Genomic DNA, 23,251 nt, shown 5'->3' on the forward strand with positions numbered 1-23,251 from the left:
CTTCGAAAAATTTTGGGACCAAAAAAAACTTCGAAAAATTTTGGGACCAAAAAAAACTTCGAAAAATTTTGGTACCAAAAAAATTTTGGACCAAAAAAAACTTCGAAAAATTTTGGGACCAAAAAAATTTTGGACCAAAAAAAACTTCGAAAAATTTTGGGACCAAAAAAATTTTGGACCAAAAAAAACTTCGAAAAATTTTGGGACCAAAAAAAACTTCGAAAAATTTTGGGACCAAAAAAATTTTGGACCAAAAAAAACTTCGAAAAATTTTGGGACCAAAAAAAACTTCGAAAAATTTTGGGACCAAAAAAATTTTGGACCAAAAAAAACTTCGAAAAATTTTGGGACCAAAAAAATTTTGGACCAAAAAAAACTTCAAAAAATTTTGGGACCAAAAAAATTTTCACCCAAAAAAAACTTCGAAAAATTTTGGGACCAAAAAAATTTTCACCCAAAAAAAACATCGAAAAATTTTGGGACCAAAAAAATTTTGGACCAAAAAAAACTTCGAAAAATTTTGGGACCAAAAAAATTTTCACCCAAAAAAAACTTCGAAAAATTTTGGGACCAAAAAAATTATCACCCAAAAAAAACTTCGAAAAATTTTGGGACCAAAAAAAACTTCGAAAAATTTTGGGACCAAAAAAAACTTCGAAAAATTTTGGTACCAAAAAAATTTTGGACCAAAAAAAACTTCGAAAAATTTTGGGACCAAAAAAATTTTGGACCAAAAAAAACTTCGAAAAATTTTGGGACCAAAAAAATTTTGGACCAAAAAAAACTTCGAAAAATTTTGGGACCAAAAAAAACTTCGAAAAATTTTGGGACCAAAAAAATTTTGGACCAAAAAAAACTTCGAAAAATTTTGGGACCAAAAAAAACTTCGAAAAATTTTGGGACCAAAAAAATTTTGGACCAAAAAAAACTTCGAAAAATTTTGGGACCAAAAAAATTATCACCCAAAAAAAACTTCGAAAAATTTTGGGACCAAAAAAAACTTCGAAAAATTTTGGGACCAAAAAAAACTTCGAAAAATTTTGGTACCAAAAAAATTTTGGACCAAAAAAAACTTCGAAAAATTTTGGGACCAAAAAAATTTTGGACCAAAAAAAACTTCGAAAAATTTTGGGACCAAAAAAATTTTGGACCAAAAAAAACTTCGAAAAATTTTGGGACCAAAAAAATTTTCACCCAAAAAAAACTTCGAAAAATGTTGGGACCAAAAAAATTTTGGACCAAAAAAAACTTCGAAAAATTTTGGGACCAAAAAAATTTTGGACCAAAAAAAACTTCGAAAAATTTTGGGACCAAAAAAATTTTGGACCAAAAAAAACTTCGAAAAATTTTGGGACCAAAAAAAACTTCGAAAAATTTTGGGACCAAAAAAAACTTCGAAAAATTTTGGGACCAAAAAAATTTTGGACCAAAAAAAACTTCGAAAAATTTTGGGACCAAAAAAAATTTCGAAAAATTTTGGGACCAAAAAAATTTTGGACCAAAAAAACTTCGAAAAATTTTGGGACCAAAAAAATTTTCACCCAAAAAAAACTTCGAAAAATTTTGGGACCAAAAAAATTTTGGACCAAAAAAAACTTCAAAAAATTTTCGGACCAAAAAAATTTTCACCCAAAAAAAACTTCGAAAAATTTTGGGACCAAAAAAAACTTCGAAAAATTTTGGGACCAAAAAAACTTCGAAAAATTTTGGGACCAAAAAAATTTTGGACCAAAAAAAACTTCGAAAAATTTTGGGACCAAAAAAATTTTGGGACCAAAAAAAACTTCGAAAAATTTTGGGACCAAAAAAATTTTGGACCAAAAAAAACTTCGAAAAATTTTGGGACCAAAAAAAACTTCGAAAAATTTTGGGACCAAAAAAATTTTGGACCAAAAAAAACTTCGAAAAATTTTGGGACCAAAAAAATTTTCACCCAAAAAAAACTTCGAAAAATTTTGGGACCAAAAAAATTTTGGACCAAAAAAAACTTCAAAAAATTTTCGGACCAAAAAAATTTTCACCCAAAAAAAACTTCGAAAAATTTTGGGACCAAAAAAAACTTCGAAAAATTTTGGGACCAAAAAAACTTCGAAAAATTTTGGGACCAAAAAAATTTTGGACCAAAAAAAACTTCGAAAAATTTTGGGACCAAAAAAATTTTCACCCAAAAAAAACTTCGAAAAATTTTGGGACCAAAAAAATTATCACCCAAAAAAAACTTCGAAAAATTTTGGGACCAAAAAAAACTTCGAAAAATTTTGGGACCAAAAAAAACTTCGAAAAATTTTGGTACCAAAAAAATTTTGGACCAAAAAAAACTTCGAAAAATTTTGGGACCAAAAAAATTTTGGACCAAAAAAAACTTCGAAAAATTTTGGGACCAAAAAAATTTTGGACCAAAAAAAACTTCGAAAAATTTTGGGACCAAAAAAAACTTCGAAAAATTTTGGGACCAAAAAAATTTTGGACCAAAAAAAACTTCGAAAAATTTTGGGACCAAAAAAAACTTCGAAAAATTTTGGGACCAAAAAAATTTTGGACCAAAAAAAACTTCGAAAAATTTTGGGACCAAAAAAATTATCACCCAAAAAAAACTTCGAAAAATTTTGGGACCAAAAAAAACTTCGAAAAATTTTGGGACCAAAAAAAACTTCGAAAAATTTTGGTACCAAAAAAATTTTGGACCAAAAAAAACTTCGAAAAATTTTGGGACCAAAAAAATTTTGGACCAAAAAAAACTTCGAAAAATTTTGGGACCAAAAAAATTTTGGACCAAAAAAAACTTCGAAAAATTTTGGGACCAAAAAAAACTTCGAAAAATTTTGGGACCAAAAAAATTTTGGACCAAAAAAAACTTCGAAAAATTTTGGGACCAAAAAAAACTTCGAAAAATTTTGGGACCAAAAAAATTTTGGACCAAAAAAAACTTCGAAAAATTTTGGGACCAAAAAAATTTTGGACCAAAAAAAACTTCAAAAAATTTTGGGACCAAAAAAATTTTCACCCAAAAAAAACTTCGAAAAATTTTGGGACCAAAAAAATTTTCACCCAAAAAAAACATCGAAAAATTTTGGGACCAAAAAAATTTTGGACCAAAAAAAACTTCGAAAAATTTTGGGACCAAAAAAATTTTCACCCAAAAAAAACTTCGAAAAATTTTGGGACCAAAAAAATTATCACCCAAAAAAAACTTCGAAAAATTTTGGGACCAAAAAAAACTTCGAAAAATTTTGGGACCAAAAAAAACTTCGAAAAATTTTGGTACCAAAAAAATTTTGGACCAAAAAAAACTTCGAAAAATTTTGGGACCAAAAAAATTTTGGACCAAAAAAAACTTCGAAAAATTTTGGGACCAAAAAAATTTTGGACCAAAAAAAACTTCGAAAAATTTTGGGACCAAAAAAAACTTCGAAAAATTTTGGGACCAAAAAAATTTTGGACCAAAAAAAACTTCGAAAAATTTTGGGACCAAAAAAAACTTCGAAAAATTTTGGGACCAAAAAAATTTTGGACCAAAAAAAACTTCGAAAAATTTTGGGACCAAAAAAATTATCACCCAAAAAAAACTTCGAAAAATTTTGGGACCAAAAAAAACTTCGAAAAATTTTGGGACCAAAAAAAACTTCGAAAAATTTTGGTACCAAAAAATTTTTGGACCAAAAAAAACTTCGAAAAATTTTGGGACCAAAAAAATTTTGGACCAAAAAAAACTTCGAAAAATTTTGGGACCAAAAAAATTTTGGACCAAAAAAAACTTCGAAAAATTTTGGGACCAAAAAAAACTTCGAAAAATTTTGGGACCAAAAAAATTTTGGACCAAAAAAAACTTCGAAAAATTTTGGGACCAAAAAAAACTTCGAAAAATTTTGGGACCAAAAAAATTTTGGACCAAAAAAAACTTCGAAAAATTTTGGGACCAAAAAAATTTTGGACCAAAAAAAACTTCAAAAAATTTTGGGACCAAAAAAATTTTCACCCAAAAAAAACTTCGAAAAATTTTGGGACCAAAAAAATTTTCACCCAAAAAAAACATCGAAAAATTTTGGGACCAAAAAAATTTTGGACCAAAAAAAACTTCGAAAAATTTTGGGACCAAAAAAATTTTGGACCAAAAAAAACTTCGAAAAATTTTGGGACCAAAAAAAACTTCGAAAAATTTTGGACCAATAAAAACTTCGAAAAATTTTGGGACCAAAAAAATTTTGGACCAAAAAAAACTTCGAAAAATTTTGGGACCAAAAAAATTTTCACACAAAAAAAACTTCGAAAAATTTTGGGACCAAAAAAAACTTCGAAAAATTTTGGGACCAAAAAAATTTTCACCCAAAAAAAACTTCGAAAAATTTTGGGACCAAAAAAAACTTCGAAAAATTTTGGGACCAAAAAAAACTTCGAAAAATTTTGGGACCAAAAAAATTTTGGACCAAAAAAAACTTCGAAAAATTTTGGGACCAAAAAAAACTTCGAAAAATTTTGGGACCAAAAAAATTTTGGACCAAAAAAAACTTCGAAAAATTTTGGGACCAAAAAAATTTTGGACCAAAAAAAAACTTCGAAAAATTTTGGGACCAAAAAAATTTTCACCCAAAAAAAACTTCGAAAAATTTTGGGACCAAAAAAATTTTGGGACCAAAAAAAACTTCGAAAAATTTTGGGACCAAAAAAATTTTCACCCAAAAAAAACTTCGAAAAATTTTGGGACCAAAAAAATTTTGGACCAAAAAAAACTTCAAAAAATTTTGGGACCAAAAAAAACTTCGAAAAATTTTGGGACCAAAAAAATTTTGGACCAAAAAAAACTTCGAAAAATTTTGGGACCAAAAAAATTTTGGACCAAAAAAAACTTCGAAAAATTTTGGGACCAAAAAAATTTTCACCCAAAAAAAACTTCGAAAAATGTTGGGACCAAAAAAATTTTGGACCAAAAAAAACTTCGAAAAATTTTGGGACCAAAAAAATTTTGGACCAAAAAAAACTTCGAAAAATTTTGGGACCAAAAAAATTTTGGACCAAAAAAAACTTCGAAAAATTTTGGGACCAAAAAAAACTTCGAAAAATTTTGGGACCAAAAAAATTTTCACCCAAAAAAAACTTCGAAAAATTTTGGGACCAAAAAAAACTTCGAAAAATTTTGGGACCAAAAAAATTTTGGACCAAAAAAAACTTCGAAAAATTTTGGGACCAAAAAAAACTTCGAAAAATTTTGGGACCAAAAAAATTTTGGACCAAAAAAAACTTCGAAAAATTTTGGGACCAAAAAAATTTTGGACCAAAAAAAACTTCGAAAAATTTTGGGACCAAAAAAATTTTCACCCAAAAAAAACTTCGAAAAATTTTGGGACCAAAAAAATTTTGGACCAAAAAAAACTTCGAAAAATTTTGGGACCAAAAAAATTTTGGACCAAAAAAAACTTCGAAAAATTTTGGGACCAAAAAAATTTTGGACCAAAAAAAACTTCGAAAAATTTTGGGACCAAAAAAAACTTCGAAAAATTTTGGGACCAAAAAAATTTTGGACCAAAAAAAACTTCGAAAAATTTTGGGACCAAAAAAAACTTCGAAAAATTTTGGGACCAAAAAAATTTTGGACCAAAAAAAACTTCGAAAAATTTTGGGACCAAAAAAATTTTGGACCAAAAAAAACTTCGAAAAATTTTGGGACCAAAAAAATTTTGGACCAAAAAAAACTTCGAAAAATTTTGGGACCAAAAAAATTTTGGACCAAAAAAAACTTCGAAAAATTTTGGACCAAAAAAAACTTCGAAAAATTTTGGACCAAAAAAAACTTCGAAAAATTTTGGGACCAAAAAAATTTTGGACCAAAAAAAAACTTCGAAAAATTTTGGGACCAAAAAAATTTTCACCCAAAAAAAACTTCGAAAAATTTTGGGACCAAAAAAATTTTGGACCAAAAAAAACTTCGAAAAATTTTGGGACCAAAAAAATTTTGGACCAAAAAAAACTTCGAAAAATTTTGGGACCAAAAAAATTTTCACCCAAAAAAAACTTCGAAAAATTTTGGGACCAAAAAAATTTTGGACCAAAAAAAACTTCGAAAAATTTTGGGACCAAAAAAAACTTCGCAAAATTTTGGGACCAAAAAAATTTTGGACCAAAAAAAACTTCGAAAAATTTTGGGACCAAAAAAATTTTCACCCAAAAAAAACTTCGAAAAATTTTGGGACCAAAAAAATTTTGGACCAAAAAAAACTTCAAAAAATTTTGGGACCAAAAAAATTTTGGACCAAAAAAAACTTCGAAAAATTTTGGGACCAAAAAAATTTTCACCCAAAAAAAACTTCGAAAAATTTTGGGACCAAAAAAATTTTGGACCAAAAAAAACTTCGAAAAATTTTGGGACCAAAAAAATTTTCACCCAAAAAAAACTTCGAAAAATTTTGGGACCAAAAAAATTTTGGACCAAAAAAAAATTCGAAAAATTTTGGGACCAAAAAAATTTTGGACCAAAAAAAACTTCGAAAAATTTTGTGACCAAAAAAAACTTCGAAAAATTTTGGGACCAAAAAAATTTTGGACCAAAAAAAACTTCGAAAAATTTTGGGACCAAAAAAATTTTCACCCAAAAAAAACTTCGAAAAATTTTGGGACCAAAAAAATTTTGGACCAAAAAAAACTTCGAAAAATTTTGGGACCAAAAAAAACTTCGAAAAATTTTGGGACCAAAAAAATTTTGGACCAAAAAAAACTTCGAAAAATTTTGGGACCAAAAAAATTTTGGACCAAAAAAAACTTCGAAAAATTTTGGGACCAAAAAAATTTTCACCCAAAAAAAACTTCGAAAAATGTTGGGACCAAAAAAATTTTGGACCAAAAAAAACTTCGAAAAATTTTGGGACCAAAAAAATTTTGGACCAAAAAAAACTTCGAAAAATTTTGGGACCAAAAAAATTTTGGACCAAAAAAAACTTCGAAAAATTTTGGGACCAAAAAAAACTTCGAAAAATTTTGGTACCAAAAAAATTTTCACCCAAAAAAAACTTCGAAAAATTTTGGGACCAAAAAAAACTTCGAAAAATTTTGGGACCAAAAAAATTTTCACCCAAAAAAAACTTCGAAAAATTTTGGGACCAAAAAAAACTTCGAAAAATTTTGGGACCAAAAAAATTTTGGACCAAAAAAAACTTCGAAAAATTTTGGGACCAAAAAAAACTTCGAAAAATTTTGGGACCAAAAAAATTTTGGACCAAAAAAAACTTCGAAAAATTTTGGGACCAAAAAAATTTTGGACCAAAAAAAACTTCGAAAAATTTTGGGACCAAAAAAAACTTCGAAAAATTTTGGGACCAAAAAAAACTTCGAAAAATTTTGGGACCAAAAAAATTTTGGACCAAAAAAAACTTCGAAAAATTTTGGGACCAAAAAAATTTTGGACCAAAAAAAACTTCGAAAAATTTTGGGACCAAAAAAATTTTGGACCAAAAAAAACTTCGAAAAATTTTGGGACCAAAAAAATTTTGGACCAAAAAAAACTTCGAAAAATTTTGGACCAAAAAAAACTTCGAAAAATTTTGGACCAAAAAAAACTTCGAAAAATTTTGGGACCAAAAAAATTTTGGACCAAAAAAAAACTTCGAAAAATTTTGGGACCAAAAAAATTTTCACCCAAAAAAAACTTCGAAAAATTTTGGGACCAAAAAAATTTTGGACCAAAAAAAACTTCGAAAAATTTTGGGACCAAAAAAATTTTGGACCAAAAAAAACTTCGAAAAATTTTGGGACCAAAAAAATTTTCACCCAAAAAAAACTTCGAAAAATTTTGGGACCAAAAAAATTTTGGACCAAAAAAAACTTCGAAAAATTTTGGGACCAAAAAAAACTTCGCAAAATTTTGGGACCAAAAAAATTTTGGACCAAAAAAAACTTCGAAAAATTTTGGGACCAAAAAAATTTTCACCCAAAAAAAACTTCGAAAAATTTTGGGACCAAAAAAATTTTGGACCAAAAAAAACTTCAAAAAATTTTGGGACCAAAAAAATTTTGGACCAAAAAAAACTTCGAAAAATTTTGGGACCAAAAAAATTTTCACCCAAAAAAAACTTCGAAAAATTTTGGGACCAAAAAAATTTTGGACCAAAAAAAACTTCGAAAAATTTTGGGACCAAAAAAATTTTCACCCAAAAAAAACTTCGAAAAATTTTGGGACCAAAAAAATTTTGGACCAAAAAAAAATTCGAAAAATTTTGGGACCAAAAAAATTTTGGACCAAAAAAAACTTCGAAAAATTTTGTGACCAAAAAAAACTTCGAAAAATTTTGGGACCAAAAAAATTTTGGACCAAAAAAAACTTCGAAAAATTTTGGGACCAAAAAAATTTTCACCCAAAAAAAACTTCGAAAAATTTTGGGACCAAAAAAATTTTGGACCAAAAAAAACTTCGAAAAATTTTGGGACCAAAAAAAACTTCGAAAAATTTTGGGACCAAAAAAATTTTGGACCAAAAAAAACTTCGAAAAATTTTGGGACCAAAAAAATTTTGGACCAAAAAAAACTTCGAAAAATTTTGGGACCAAAAAAATTTTCACCCAAAAAAAACTTCGAAAAATGTTGGGACCAAAAAAATTTTGGACCAAAAAAAACTTCGAAAAATTTTGGGACCAAAAAAATTTTGGACCAAAAAAAACTTCGAAAAATTTTGGGACCAAAAAAATTTTGGACCAAAAAAAACTTCGAAAAATTTTGGGACCAAAAAAAACTTCGAAAAATTTTGGTACCAAAAAAATTTTCACCCAAAAAAAACTTCGAAAAATTTTGGGACCAAAAAAAACTTCGAAAAATTTTGGGACCAAAAAAATTTTCACCCAAAAAAAACTTCGAAAAATTTTGGGACCAAAAAAAACTTCGAAAAATTTTGGGACCAAAAAAATTTTGGACCAAAAAAAACTTCGAAAAATTTTGGGACCAAAAAAAACTTCGAAAAATTTTGGGACCAAAAAAATTTTGGACCAAAAAAAACTTCGAAAAATTTTGGGACCAAAAAAATTTTGGACCAAAAAAAACTTCGAAAAATTTTGGGACCAAAAAAAACTTCGAAAAATTTTGGGACCAAAAAAATTTTGGACCAAAAAAAACTTCGAAAAATTTTGGGACCAAAAAAATTTTCACCCAAAAAAAACTTCGAAAAATTTTGGGACCAAAAAAATTTTGGACCAAAAAAAACTTCAAAAAATTTTCGGACCAAAAAAAATTTCACCCAAAAAAAACTTCGAAAAATTTTGGGACCAAAAAAAACTTCGAAAAATTTTGGGACCAAAAAAACTTCGAAAAATTTTGGGACCAAAAAAATTTTGGACCAAAAAAAACTTCGAAAAATTTTGGGACCAAAAAAATTTTCACCCAAAAAAAACTTCGAAAAATTTTGGGACCAAAAAAATTTTGGGACCAAAAAAAACTTCGAAAAATTTTGGGACCAAAAAAATTTTGGACCAAAAAAAACTTCGAAAAATTTTGGGACCAAAAAAAACTTCGAAAAATTTTGGACCAAAAAAATTTTGGACCAAAAAAAACTTCGAAAAATTTTGGGACCAAAAAAATTTTGGACCAAAAAAAACTTCGAAAAATTTTGGGACCAAAAAAATTTTGGACCAAAAAAAACTTCGAAAAATTTTGGGACCAAAAAAAACTTCGAAAAATTTTGGGACCAAAAAAATTTTCACCCAAAAAAAACTTCGAAAAATTTTGTGACCAAAAAAAACTTCGAAAAATTTTGGGACCAAAAAAATTTTGGACCAAAAAAAACTTCGAAAAATTTTGGGACCAAAAAAATTTTCACCCCAAAAAAACTTCGAAAAATTTTGGGACCAAAAAAATTTTGGACCAAAAAAAACTTCGAAAAATTTTGGGACCAAAAAAAACTTCGAAAAATTTTGGGACCAAAAAAAACTTCGAAAAATTTTGGGACCAAAAAAATTTTGGACCAAAAAAAACTTCGAAAAATTTTGGGACCAAAAAAATTTTCACCCAAAAAAAACTTCGAAAAATGTTGGGACCAAAAAAATTTTGGACCAAAAAAAACTTCGAAAAATTTTGGGACCAAAAAAATTTTGGACCAAAAAAAACTTCGAAAAATTTTGGGACCAAAAAAATTTTGGACCAAAAAAAACTTCGAAAAATTTTGGGACCAAAAAAAACTTCGAAAAATTTTGGGACCAAAAAAATTTTCACCCAAAAAAAACTTCGAAAAATTTTGGGACCAAAAAAAACTTCGAAAAATTTTGGGACCAAAAAAATTTTCACCCAAAAAAAACTTCGAAAAATTTTGGGACCAAAAAAAACTTCGAAAAATTTTGGGACCAAAAAAATTTTGGACCAAAAAAAACTTCGAAAAATTTTGGGACCAAAAAAAACTTCGAAAAATTTTGGGACCAAAAAAATTTTGGACCAAAAAAAACTTCGAAAAATTTTGGGACCAAAAAAATTTTGGACCAAAAAAAACTTCGAAAAATTTTGGGACCAAAAAAAACTTCGAAAAATTTTGGGACCAAAAAAATTTTGGACCAAAAAAAACTTCGAAAAATTTTGGGACCAAAAAAATTTTCACCCAAAAAAAACTTCGAAAAATTTTGGGACCAAAAAAATTTTGGACCAAAAAAAACTTCAAAAAATTTTCGGACCAAAAAAAATTTCACCCAAAAAAAACTTCGAAAAATTTTGGGACCAAAAAAAACTTCGAAAAATTTTGGGACCAAAAAAACTTCGAAAAATTTTGGGACCAAAAAAATTTTGGACCAAAAAAAACTTCGAAAAATTTTGGGACCAAAAAAATTTTCACCCAAAAAAAACTTCGAAAAATTTTGGGACCAAAAAAATTTTGGACCAAAAAAAACTTCGAAAAATTTTGGGACCAAAAAAAACTTCGAAAAATTTTGGGACCAAAAAAATTTTGGACCAAAAAAAACTTCGAAAAATTTTGGGACCAAAAAAATTTTGGACCAAAAAAAACTTCGAAAAATTTTGGGACCAAAAAAATTTTGGACCAAAAAAAACTTCGAAAAATTTTGGGACCAAAAAAAACTTCGAAAAATTTTGGGACCAAAAAAATTTTCGCCCAAAAAAAACTTCGAAAAATTTTGGGACCAAAAAAAACTTCGAAAAATTTTGGGACCAAAAAAATTTTGGACCAAAAAAAACTTCGAAAAATTTTGGGACCAAAAAAAACTTCGAAAAATTTTGGGACCAAAAAAATTTTGGACCAAAAAAAACTTCGAAAAATTTTGGGACCAAAAAAATTTTGGACCAAAAAAAACTTCGAAAAATTTTGGGACCAAAAAAAACTTCGAAAAATTTTGGGACCAAAAAAATTTTGGACCAAAAAAAACTTCGAAAAATTTTGGGACCAAAAAAATTTTCACCCAAAAAAAACTTCGAAAAATTTTGGGACCAAAAAAATTTTGGACCAAAAAAAACTTCAAAAAATTTTCGGACCAAAAAAAATTTCACCCAAAAAAAACTTCGAAAAATTTTGGGACCAAAAAAAACTTCGAAAAATTTTGGGACCAAAAAAACTTCGAAAAATTTTGGGACCAAAAAAATTTTGGACCAAAAAAAACTTCGAAAAATTTTGGGACCAAAAAAATTTTGGACCAAAAAAAACTTCGAAAAATTTTGGGACCAAAAAAATTTTCACCCAAAAAAAACTTCGAAAAATTTTGGGACCAAAAAAAACTTCGAAAAATTTTGGGACCAAAAAAATTTTCACCCAAAAAAAACTTCGAAAAATTTTGGGACCAAAAAAAACTTCGAAAAATTTTGGGACCAAAAAAATTTTGGACCAAAAAAAACTTCGAAAAATTTTGGGACCAAAAAAAACTTCGAAAAATTTTGGGACCAAAAAAATTTTGGACCAAAAAAAACTTCGAAAAATTTTGGGACCAAAAAAATTTTGGACCAAAAAAAACTTCGAAAAATTTTGGGACCAAAAAAAACTTCGAAAAATTTTGGGACCAAAAAAATTTTGGACCAAAAAAAACTTCGAAAAATTTTGGGACCAAAAAAATTTTCACCCAAAAAAAACTTCGAAAAATTTTGGGACCAAAAAAATTTTGGACCAAAAAAAACTTCAAAAAATTTTCGGACCAAAAAAAATTTCACCCAAAAAAAACTTCGAAAAATTTTGGGACCAAAAAAAACTTCGAAAAATTTTGGGACCAAAAAAACTTCGAAAAATTTTGGGACCAAAAAAATTTTGGACCAAAAAAAACTTCGAAAAATTTTGGGACCAAAAAAATTTTCACCCAAAAAAAACTTCGAAAAATTTTGGGACCAAAAAAATTTTGGGACCAAAAAAAACTTCGAAAAATTTTGGGACCAAAAAAATTTTGGACCAAAAAAAACTTCGAAAAATTTTGGGACCAAAAAAAACTTCGAAAAATTTTGGGACCAAAAAAATTTTGGACCAAAAAAAACTTCGAAAAATTTTGGGACCAAAAAAATTTTGGACCAAAAAAAACTTCGAAAAATTTTGGGACCAAAAAAATTTTGGACCAAAAAAAACTTCGAAAAATTTTGGGACCAAAAAAAACTTCGAAAAATTTTGGGACCAAAAAAATTTTCACCCAAAAAAAACTTCGAAAAATTTTGGGACCAAAAAAAACTTCGAAAAATTTTGGGACCAAAAAAATTTTGGACCAAAAAAAACTTCGAAAAATTTTGGGACCAAAAAAAACTTCGAAAAATTTTGGGACCAAAAAAATTTTGGACCAAAAAAAACTTCGAAAAATTTTGGGACCAAAAAAATTTTGGACCAAAAAAAACTTCGAAAAATTTTGGGACCAAAAAAAACTTCGAAAAATTTTGGGACCAAAAAAATTTTGGACCAAAAAAAACTTCGAAAAATTTTGGGACCAAAAAAATTTTCACCCAAAAAAAACTTCGAAAAATTTTGGGACCAAAAAAATTTGGACCAAAAAAAACTTCAAAAAATTTTCGGACCAAAAAAAATTTCACCCAAAAAAAACTTCGAAAAATTTTGGGACCAAAAAAAACTTCGAAAAATTTTGGGACCAAAAAAACTTCGAAAAATTTTGGGACCAAAAAAATTTTGGACCAAAAAAAACTTCGAAAAATTTTGGGACCAAAAAAATTTTCACCCAAAAAAAACTTCGAAAAATTTTGGGACCAAAAAAATTTTGGGACCAAAAAAAACTTCGAAAAATTTTGGGACCAAAAAAATTTTGGACCAAAAAAAACTTCGAAAAATTTTGGGACCAAAAAAAACTTCGAAAAATTTTGGGACCAAAAAAATTTTGGACCAAAAAAAACTTCGAAAAATTTTGGGACCAAAAAAATTTTCACCCAAAAAAAACTTCGAAAAATTTTGGGACCAAAAAAATTTTGGACCAAAAAAAACTTCAAAAAATTTTCGGACCAAAAAAATTTTCACCCAAAAAAAACTTCGAAAAATTTTGGGACCAAAAAAAACTTCGAAAAATTTTGGGACCAAAAAAACTTCGAAAAATTTTGGGACCAAAAAAATTTTGGACCAAAAAAAACTTCGAAAAATTTTGGGACCAAAAAAATTTTGGACCAAAAAAAACTTCGAAAAATTTTGGGACCAAAAAAATTTTGGACCAAAAAAAACTTCGAAAAATTTTGGGACCAAAAAAAAACTTCGAAAAATTTTGGGACCAAAAAAATTATCACCCAAAAAAAACTTCGAAAAATTTTGGGACCAAAAAAAACTTCGAAAAATTTTGGGACCAAAAAAAACTTCGAAAAATTTTGGGACCAAAAAAATTTTGGACCAAAAAAAACTTCGAAAAATTTTGGGACCAAAAAAATTTTGGACCAAAAAAAACTTCGAAAAATTTTGGGACCAAAAAAATTTTGGACCAAAAAAAACTTCGAAAAATTTTGGGACCAAAAAAAACTTCGAAAAATTTTGGGACCAAAAAAATTTTGGACCAAAAAAAACTTCGAAAAATTTTGGGACCAAAAAAAACTTCGAAAAATTTTGGGACCAAAAAAATTTTGGACCAAAAAAAACTTCGAAAAATTTTGGGACCAAAAAAATTTTGGACCAAAAAAAACTTCAAAAAATTTTGGGACCAAAAAAATTTTCACCCAAAAAAAACTTCGAAAAATTTTGGGACCAAAAAAATTTTCACCCAAAAAAAACATCGAAAAATTTTGGGACCAAAAAAATTTTGGACCAAAAAAACTTCGAAAAATTTTGGGACCAAAAAAAACTTCGAAAAATTTTGGGACCAAAAAAATTTTGGACCAAAAAAAACTTCGAAAAATTTTGGGACCAAAAAAATTTTGGACCAAAAAAAATTTCGAAAAATTTTGGGACCAATAAAAACTTCGAAAAATTTTGGGACCAAAAAAATTTTGGACCAAAAAAAACTTCGAAAAATTTTGGGACCAAAAAAATTTTCACACAAAAAAAATTTCGAAAAATTTTGGGACCAAAAAAAACTTCGAAAAATTTTGGGACCAAAAAAATTTTCACCCAAAAAAAACTTCGAAAAATTTTGGGACCAAAAAAAACTTCGAAAAATTTTGGGACCAAAAAAATTTTGGGACCAAAAAAAACTTCGAAAAATTTTCGGACCAAAAAAATTTTCACCCAAAAAAAACTTCGAAAAATTTTGGGACCAAAAAAATTTTGGACCAAAAAAAAACTTCGAAAAATTTTGGGACCAAAAAAATTTTCACCCAAAAAAAACTTCGAAAAATATTGGGACCAAAAAAATTTTGGGACCAAAAAAAACTTCGAAAAATTTTGGGACCAAAAAAATTTTGGACCAAAAAAAACTTCGAAAATTTTGGGACCAAAAATAACTTCGAAAAATTTTGGGACCAAAAAAATTTTGGACCAAAAAAAACTTCGAAAAATTTTGGGACCAAAAAAATTTTCACCCAAAAAAAACTTCGAAAAATTTTGGGACCAAAAAAATTTTGGACCAAAAAAAACTTCAAAAAATTTTGGGACCAAAAAAAACTTCGAAAAATTTTGGGACCAAAAAAATTTTGGACCAAAAAAAACTTCGAAAAATTTTGGGACCAAAAAAATTTTGGACCAAAAAAAACTTCGAAAAATTTTGGGACCAAAAAAATTTTCACCCAAAAAAAACTTCGAAAAATGTTGGGACCAAAAAAATTTTGGACCAAAAAAAACTTCGAAAAATTTTGGGACCAAAAAAAACTTCGAAAAATTTTGGGACCAAAAAAATTTTCACCCAAAAAAAACTTCGAAAAATTTTGGGACCAAAAAAAACTTCGAAAAATTTTGGGACCAAAAAAATTTTGGACCAAAAAAAACTTCGAAAAATTTTGGGACCAAAAAAATTTTCACCCAAAAAAAACTTCGAAAAATTTTGGGACTAAAAAAATTTTGGACCAAAAAAAACTTTCGAAAAATTTTGGGACCAAAAAAATTTTGGACCAAAAAAAACTTCGAAAAATTTTGGGACCAAAAAAATTTTGGACCAAAAAAAACTTCGAAAAATTTTGGGACCAAAAAAAAATTCGAAAAATTTTGGGACCAAAAAAATTTTGGACCAAAAAAACTTCGAAAAATTTTGTGACCAAAAAAAACTTCGAAAAATTTTGGGACCAAAAAAATTTTGGACCAAAAATAACTTCGAAAAATTTTGGGACCAAAAAAATTTTGGACCAAAAAAAACTTCGAAAAATTTTGGGACCAAAAAAATTTTCACCCAAAAAAAACTTCGAAAAATTTTGGGACCAAAAAAATTTTGGACCAAAAAAAACTTCAAAAAATTTTGGGACCAAAAAAAACTTCGAAAAATTTTGGGACCAAAAAAATTTTGGACCAAAAAAAACTTCGAAAAATTTTGGGACCAAAAAAATTTTGGACCAAAAAAAACTTCGAAAAATTTTGGGACCAAAAAAATTTTCACCCAAAAAAAACTTCGAAAAATGTTGGGACCAAAAAAATTTTGGACCAAAAAAAACTTCGAAAAATTTTGGGACCAAAAAAAACTTCGAAAAATTTTGGGACCAAAAAAATTTTCACCCAAAAAAAACTTCGAAAAATTTTGGGACCAAAAAAAACTTCGAAAAATTTTGGGACCAAAAAAATTTTGGACCAAAAAAAACTTCGAAAAATTTTGGGACCAAAAAAATTTTCACCCAAAAAAAACTTCGAAAAATTTTGGGACTAAAAAAATTTTGGACCAAAAAAAACTTCGAAAAATTTTGGGACCAAAAAAATTTTGGACCAAAAAAAACTTCGAAAAATTTTGGGACCAAAAAAATTTTGGACCAAAAAAAACTTCGAAAAATTTTGGGACCAAAAAAAAATTCGAAAAATTTTGGGACCAAAAAAATTTTGGACCAAAAAAAACTTCGAAAAATTTTGTGACCAAAAAAAACTTCGAAAAATTTTGGGACCAAAAAAATTTTGGACCAAAAAAAACTTCGAAAAATTTTGGGACCAAAAAAATTTTCACCCAAAAAAAACTTCGAAAAATTTTGGGACCAAAAAAATTTTGGACCAAAAAAAACTTCGAAAAATTTTGGGACCAAAAAAAACTTCGAAAAATTTTGGGACCAAAAAAATTTTGGACCAAAAAAAACTTCGAAAAATTTTGGGACCAAAAAAATTTTGGACCAAAAAAAACTTCGAAAAATTTTGGGACCAAAAAAATTTTCACCCAAAAAAAACTTCGAAAAATGTTGGGACCAAAAAAATTTTGGACCAAAAAAAACTTCGAAAAATTTTGGGACCAAAAAAATTTTGGACCAAAAAAAACTTCGAAAAATTTTGGGACCAAAAAAATTTTGGACCAAAAAAAACTTCGAAAAATTTTGGGACCAAAAAAAACTTCGAAAAATTTTGGGACCAAAAAAATTTTCACCCAAAAAAAACTTCGAAAAATTTTGGGACCAAAAAAAACTTCGAAAAATTTTGGGACCAAAAAAATTTTGGACCAAAAAAAACTTCGAAAAATTTTGGGACCAAAAAAAACTTCGAAAAATTTTGGGACCAAAAAAATTTTGGACCAAAAAAAACTTCGAAAAATTTTGGGACCAAAAAAATTTTGGACCAAAAAAAACTTCGAAAAATTTTGGGACCAAAAAAAACTTCGAAAAATTTTGGGACCAAAAAAATTTTGGACCAAAAAAAACTTCGAAAAATTTTGGGACCAAAAAAATTTTCACCCAAAAAAAACTTCGAAAAATTTTGGGACCAAAAAAATTTTGGACCAAAAAAAACTTCAAAAAATTTTCGGACCAAAAAAAATTTCACCCAAAAAAAACTTCGAAAAATTTTGGGACCAAAAAAAACTTCGAAAAATTTTGGGACCAAAAAAACTTCGAAAAATTTTGGGACCAAAAAAATTTTGGACCAAAAAAAACTTCGAAAAATTTTGGGACCAAAAAAATTTTGGACCAAAAAAAACTTCGAAAAATTTTGGGACCAAAAAAATTTTGGGACCAAAAAAAACTTCGAAAAATTTTGGGACCAAAAAAATTTTGGACCAAAAAAAACTTCGAAAAATTTTGGGACCAAAAAAATTTTCACCCAAAAAAAACTTCGAAAAATTTTGGGACCAAAAAAATTTTGGACCAAAAAAAACTTCAAAAAATTTTCGGATCAAAAAAATTTTCACCCAAAAAAAACTTCGAAAAATTTTGGGACCAAAAAAAACTTCGAAAAATTTTGGGACCAAAAAAACTTCGAAAAATTTTGGGACCAAAAAAATTTTGGACCAAAAAAAACTTCGAAAAATTTTGGGACCAAAAAAATTTTGGACCAAAAAAAACTTCGAAAAATTTTGGGACCAAAAAAATTTTGGACCAAAAAAAACTTCGAAAAATTTTGGGACCAAAAAAAACTTCGAAAAATTTTGGGACCAAAAAAATTTTGGACCAAAAAAAACTTCGAAAAATTTTGGGACCAAAAAAAACTTCGAAAAATTTTGGGACCAAAAAAATTTTCACCCAAAAAAAACTTCGAAAAATTTTGGGACCAAAAAAAACTTCGAAAAATTTTGGGACCAAAAAAATTTTGGACCAAAAAAAACTTCGAAAAATTTTGGGACCAAAAAAAACTTCGAAAAATTTTGGGACCAAAAAAATTTTGGACCAAAAAAAACTTCGAAAAATTTTGGGACCAAAAAAATTTTGGACCAAAAAAAACTTCGAAAATATTTGGGACCAAAAAAAACTTCGAAAATTTTTGGGACCAAAAAAATTTTGGACCAAAAAAAACTTCGAAAAATTTTGGGACCAAAAAAATTTTCACCCAAAAAAAACTTCGAAAAATTTTGGGACCAAAAAAATTTTGGACCAAAAAAAACTTCAAAAAATTTTCGGACCAAAAAAAATTTCACCCAAAAAAAACTTTGAAAAATTTTGGGACCAAAAAAAACTTCGAAAAATTTTGGGACCAAAAAAAACTTCTAAAAATTTTGGGACCAAAAAAATTTTCACCCAAAAAAAACTTCGAAAAATTTTGGGACCAAAAAAATTTTGGACCAAAAAAAACTTCAAAAAATTTTCGGATCAAAAAAATTTTCACCCAAAAAAAACTTCGAAAAATTTTGGGACCAAAAAAAACTTCGAAAAATTTTGGGACCAAAAAAACTTCGAAAAATTTTGGGACCAAAAAAATTTTGGACCAAAAAAAACTTCGAAAAATTTTGGGACCAAAAAAATTTTGGACCAAAAAAAACTTCGAAAAATTTTGGGACCAAAAAAATTTTGGACCAAAAAAAACTTCGAAAAATTTTGGGACCAAAAAAAACTTCGAAAAATTTTGGGACCAAAAAAATTTTGGACCAAAAAAAACTTCGAAAAATTTTGGGACCAAAAAAAACTTCGAAAAATTTTGGGACCAAAAAAATTTTCACCCAAAAAAAACTTCGAAAAATTTTGGGACCAAAAAAAACTTCGAAAAATTTTGGGACCAAAAAAATTTTGGACCAAAAAAAACTTCGAAAAATTTTGGGACCAAAAAAAACTTCGAAAAATTTTGGGACCAAAAAAATTTTGGACCAAAAAAAACTTCGAAAAATTTTGGGACCAAAAAAATTTTGGACCAAAAAAAACTTCGAAAATATTTGGGACCAAAAAAAACTTCGAAAATTTTTGGGACCAAAAAAATTTTGGACCAAAAAAAACTTCGAAAAATTTTGGGACCAAAAAAATTTTCACCCAAAAAAAACTTCGAAAAATTTTGGGACCAAAAAAATTTTGGACCAAAAAAAACTTCAAAAAATTTTCGGACCAAAAAAAATTTCACCCAAAAAAAACTTCGAAAAATTTTGGGACCAAAAAAAACTTCGAAAAATTTTGGGACCAAAAAAATTTTCACCCAAAAAAAACTTCGAAAAATTTTGGGACCAAAAAAATTTTGGACCAAAAAAAACTTCGAAAAATTTTGGGACCAAAAAAATTTTCACCCAAAAAAAACTTCGAAAAATTTTGGGACCAAAAAAATTTTGGACCAAAAAAAACTTCGAAAAATTTTGGGACCAAAAAAAACTTCGAAAAATTTTGGGACCAAAAAAATTTTCACCCAAAAAAAACTTCGAAAAATTTTGGGACCAAAAAAATTTTGGACCAAAAAAAACTTCGAAAAATTTTGGGACCAAAAAAAACTTCGAAAAATTTTGGGACCAAAAAAATTTTGGACCAAAAAAAACTTCGAAAAATTTTGGGACCAAAAAAATTTTCACCCAAAAAAAACTTCGAAAAATTTTGGGACCAAAAAAATTTTGGACCAAAAAAAACTTCGAAAAATTTTGGGACCAAAAAAAACTTCGAAAAATTTTGGGACCAAAAAAAACTTCGAAAAATTTTGGGACCAAAAAAATTTTGGACCAAAAAAAACTTCGAAAAATTTTGGGACCAAAAAAATTTTGGACCAAAAAAAACTTTGAAAAATTTTGTGACCAAAAAAATTTTCACCCAAAAAAAACTTCGAAAAATTTTGGGACCAAAAAAATTTTGGACCAAAAAAACTTCGAAAAATTTTGGGACCAAAAAAATTTTGGACCAAAAAAAACTTCGAAAAATTTTGGGACCAAAAAAATTTTGGACCAAAAAAAACTTCGAAAAATTTTGGGACCAAAAAAATTTTCACCCAAAAAAAACTTCGAAAAATTTTGGGACCAAAAAAAACTTCGAAAAATTTTGGGACCAAAAAAATTTTGGACCAAAAAAAACTTCGAAAAATTTTGGGACCAAAAAAAACTTCGAAAAATTTTGGGACCAAAAAAATTTTGGACCAAAAAAAACTTCGAAAAATTTTGGGACCAAAAAAATTTTGGACCAAAAAAAACTTCGAAAAATTTTGGGACCAAAAAAAACTTCGAAAAATTTTGGGACCAAAAAAATTTTGGACCAAAAAAAACTTCGAAAAATTTTGGGACCAAAAAAATTTTCACCCAAAAAAAACTTCGAAAAATTTTGGGACCAAAAAAATTTTGGACCAAAAAAAACTTCAAAAAATTTTCGGACCAAAAAAAATTTCACCCAAAAAAAACTTCGAAAAATTTTGGGACCAAAAAAAACTTCGAAAAATTTTGGGACCAAAAAAACTTCGAAAAATTTTGGGACCAAAAAAATTTTGGACCAAAAAAAACTTCAAAAAATTTTCGGACCAAAAAAAATTTCACCCAAAAAAAACTTCGAAAAATTTTGGGACCAAAAAAAACTTCGAAAAATTTTGGGACCAAAAAAATTTTCACCCAAAAAAAACTTCGAAAAATTTTGGGACCAAAAAAATTTTGGACCAAAAAAAACTTCGAAAAATTTTGGGACCAAAAAAATTTTCACCCAAAAAAAACTTCGAAAAATTTTGGGACCAAAAAAATTTTGGACCAAAAAAAACTTCGAAAAATTTTGGGACCAAAAAAAACTTCGAAAAATTTTGGGACCAAAAAAATTTTCACCCAAAAAAAACTTCGAAAAATTTTGGGACCAAAAAAATTTTGGACCAAAAAAAACTTCGAAAAATTTTGGGACCAAAAAAAACTTCGAAAAATTTTGGGACCAAAAAAATTTTGGACCAAAAAAAACTTCGAAAAATTTTGGGACCAAAAAAATTTTCACCCAAAAAAAACTTCGAAAAATTTTGGGACCAAAAAAATTTTGGACCAAAAAAAACTTCGAAAAATTTTGGGACCAAAAAAAACTTCGAAAAATTTTGGGACCAAAAAAAACTTCGAAAAATTTTGGGACCAAAAAAATTTTGGACCAAAAAAAACTTCGAAAAATTTTGGGACCAAAAAAATTTTGGACCAAAAAAAACTTTGAAAAATTTTGTGACCAAAAAAATTTTCACCCAAAAAAAACTTCGAAAAATTTTGGGACCAAAACAATTTTGGACCAAAAAAACTTCGAAAAATTTTGGGACCAAAAAAATTTTGGACCAAAAAAAACTTCGAAAAATTTTGGGACCAAAAAAATTTTGGACCAAAAAAAACTTCGAAAAATTTTGGGACCAAAAAAATTTTCACCCAAAAAAAACTTCGAAAAATTTTGGGACCAAAAAAAACTTCGAAAAATTTTGGGACCAAAAAAATTTTCACCCAAAAAAAACTTCGAAAAATTTTGGGACCAAAAAAATTTTGGACCAAAAAAAACTTCAAAAAATTTTCGGACCAAAAAAAATTTCACCCAAAAAAAACTTCGAAAAATTTTGGGACCAAAAAAAACTTCGAAAAATTTTGGGACCAAAAAAAACTTCTAAAAATTTTGGGACCAAAAAAATTTTCACCCAAAAAAAACTTCGAAAAATTTTGGGACCAAAAAAATTTTGGACCAAAAAAAACTTCAAAAAATTTTCGGATCAAAAAAATTTTCACCCAAAAAAAACTTCGAAAAATTTTGGGACCAAAAAAAACTTCGAAAAATTTTGGGACCAAAAAAACTTCGAAAAATTTTGGGACCAAAAAAATTTTGGACCAAAAAAAACTTCGAAAAATTTTGGGACCAAAAAAATTTTGGACCAAAAAAAACTTCGAAAAATTTTGGGACCAAAAAAATTTTGGACCAAAAAAAACTTCGAAAAATTTTGGGACCAAAAAAAACTTCGAAAAATTTTGAGACCAAAAAAATTTTGGACCAAAAAAAACTTCGAAAAATTTTGGGACCAAAAAAAACTTCGAAAAATTTTGGGACCAAAAAAATTTTCACCCAAAAAAAACTTCGAAAAATTTTGGGACCAAAAAAAACTTCGAAAAATTTTGGGACCAAAAAAATTTTGGACCAAAAAAAACTTCGAAAAATTTTGGGACCAAAAAAAACTTCGAAAAATTTTGGGACCAAAAAAATTTTGGACCAAAAAAAACTTCGAAAAATTTTGGGACCAAAAAAATTTTGGACCAAAAAAAACTTCGAAAATATTTGGGACCAAAAAAAACTTCGAAAATTTTTGGGACCAAAAAAATTTTGGACCAAAAAAAACTTCAAAAAATTTTCGGACCAAAAAAAATTTCACCCAAAAAAAACTTCGAAAAATTTTGGGACCAAAAAAAACTTCGAAAAATTTTGGGACCAAAAAAATTTTCACCCAAAAAAAACTTCGAAAAATTTTGGGACCAAAAAAATTTTGGACCAAAAAAAACTTCGAAAAATTTTGGGACCAAAAAAATTTTCACCCAAAAAAAACTTCGAAAAATTTTGGGACCAAAAAAATTTTGGACCAAAAAAAACTTCGAAAAATTTTGGGACCAAAAAAAACTTCGAAAAATTTTGGGACCAAAAAAATTTTGGACCAAAAAAAACTTCGAAAAATTTTGGGACCAAAAAAATTTTCACCCAAAAAAAACTTCGAAAAATTTTGGGACCAAAAAAATTTTGGACCAAAAAAAACTTCGAAAAATTTTGGGACCAAAAAAAACTTCGAAAAATTTTGGGACCAAAAAAAACTTCGAAAAATTTTGGGACCAAAAAAATTTTGGACCAAAAAAAACTTCGAAAAATTTTGGGACCAAAAAAATTTTCACCCAAAAAAAACTTCGAAAAATTTTGGGACCAAAAAAATTTTGGACCAAAAAAAACTTCAAAAAATTTTCGGACCAAAAAAAATTTCACCCAAAAAAAACTTCGAAAAATTTTGGGACCAAAAAAAACTTCGAAAAATTTTGGGACCAAAAAAATTTTCACCCAAAAAAAACTTCGAAAAATTTTGGGACCAAAAAAATTTTGGACCAAAAAAAACTTCGAAAAATTTTGGGACCAAAAAAATTTTCACCCAAAAAAAACTTCGAAAAATTTTGGGACCAAAAAAATTTTGGACCAAAAAAAACTT

Source organism: Astyanax mexicanus, chromosome 8 (assembly GCF_023375975.1).
Source record: "Astyanax mexicanus isolate ESR-SI-001 chromosome 8, AstMex3_surface, whole genome shotgun sequence".
NCBI classification, from domain to species: domain Eukaryota; kingdom Metazoa; phylum Chordata; class Actinopteri; order Characiformes; family Acestrorhamphidae; genus Astyanax; species Astyanax mexicanus.